Raw genomic sequence first — 2,180 nt, 5'->3', positions numbered from 1 at the left:
TGATGACACATGGTTTGGAGTCCCTGGGTGGCAAGGTGCCCACTTGGTACAGGATAGAAGTAGCTGAGAGGACCAGATGGTTTCTAATAATTCTTTACTCTGTTTTCCATGACCAAAGTTTTATCCTACATCTTACATGTCAATAACAATAAAGTTTTATCCTGTTTTTGATAAGTGACACCCTTGGGGGGAACAAAGGCATACAACAAAGGCATATATAACTTGTTATTAGTAATAAACTTTTTATTATTTTCATGAAATGCTATGACTGCTGAAATAAAGGATAATTAAGTGACACCCTAGCAGGAGTAAGGGGGGGATCCAGTTGCTTTTATTGATTAAGCTTCTCCATTGTATGTCGTGTCGCATCTGGGATGGGAAGAGGGGGAAATTATTTTTCTTTGTGGGCCATTTCCGGATAGACATACCTAGTTTAGGATATTTTTCCTTTTTGGATTATGTCTTCGTTTTTGCTTGGAGTAATGTATCTGGACTATATCACATCTCTTAGGAGATGTGAAGAGAGGGTATCAGAAACTTTTTCCTGCTGGAAAAAGCTGGCTAATGTGGACAATAATTTTTACTTTTATTTTGAGCTGTTCTCCGCTCTGTTAAATGAGGGTTGTAAGCCAACTTAGTACATAGTGGGATTGAATGGAGAACATGATGGGAATACATATATATCTATTTCTGTTTAGTACCGTGCCTTATTTCATAGTCCCTTAGGGAGAAGTTTTTTGTTTGTTTTTGTTTTTTTTTGTGTTGTGTCTGGATCTAGTTAGGTGGTGTCACGTCTCTGAGGAGACGTGAAGAGAGGGATTTGTAAGGAATTGCTATTTCGTATGCAGGTGACTAAACTTACTGCTAATTACATGGCTACAACTCACAGTAAAGCCTGTGGGGTCCCCTACAGGATAGCTCCCACATTACACACATAATCTCCCTTTTTTAACCGAACACTGTGCCCGAAGAAGATCCTACGATGACGGACAGACAACTGAGCCAATGGCGGAAGACTACAGACTACAACCAGCTGAACCAATCCGGAGATCCGATCTTCCTAGGGTCAACCTACTTTCTGTGACGTATATAAGGGCTGTGCTGACTGTTTACGCTCTCTGCCTGCTGTTCCAACACGAACTAACGGAAGAGCCGTATTTACGTGTACCAGATATTCTCCCTCTGAAATAAACTGTCGCTTGTCGTACAATTTTAACACCTGGTCTGAATCGATCCTTAACCGGCTCACCCTTCTAATATCCTTTTATCAACACTGGCTATAATATCTGTATTACAGTGAGGAGAGCAGAGCTCTAGCAGGTAGCTGGCTATAATATCTGTATTACAGTGAGGAGAGCAGAGCTCTAGCAGGTAGCTGGCTATAATATCTGTATTACAGTGAGGAGAGCAGAGCTCTAGCAGGTAGCTGGCTATAATATCTGCATTACAGTGAGGAGAGCAGAGCTCTAGCAGGTAGCTGGCTATAATATCTGTATTACAGTGAGGAGAGCAGAGCTCTAGCTGGTAGCTGGCTATAATATCTGTATTACAGTGAGGAGAGCAGAGCTCTAGCTGGCTATAATATCTGTATTACAGTGAGGAGAGCAGAGCTCTAGCTGGTAGCTGGCTATAATATCTGTATTACAGTGAGGAGAGCAGAGCTCTAGCTGGCTATAATATCTGTATTACAGTGAGGAGAGCAGAGCTCTAGCAGGTAGCTGGCTATAATATCTGCATTACAGTGAGGAGAGCAGAGCTCTAGCTGGCTATAATATCTGTATTACAGTGAGGAGAGCAGAGCTCTAGCTGGTAGCTGGCTATAATATCTGTATTACAGTGAGGAGAGCAGAGATCTAGCTGGTAGCTGGCTATAATATCTGTATTACAGTGAGGAGAGCAGAGCTCTAGCTGGCTATAATATCTGCATTACAGTGAGGAGAGCAGAGCTCTAGCAGGTAGCTGGCTATAATATCTGTATTACAGTGAGGAGAGCAGAGCTCTAGCTGGCTATAATATCTGCATTACAGTGAGGAGAGCAGAGCTCTAGCTGGTAGCTGGCTATAATATCTGTATTACAGTGAGGAGAGCAGAGCTCTAGCAGGTAGCTGGCTATAATATCTGCATTACAGTGAGGAGAGCAGAGCTCTAGCAGGTAGCTGGCTATAATATCTGTATTACAG

Source organism: Oncorhynchus nerka, unplaced genomic scaffold (assembly GCF_034236695.1).
Source record: "Oncorhynchus nerka isolate Pitt River unplaced genomic scaffold, Oner_Uvic_2.0 unplaced_scaffold_1372, whole genome shotgun sequence".
Lineage (NCBI taxonomy): Eukaryota > Metazoa > Chordata > Actinopteri > Salmoniformes > Salmonidae > Oncorhynchus > Oncorhynchus nerka.
Note: the sequence above shows the minus strand (reverse complement) of the source record.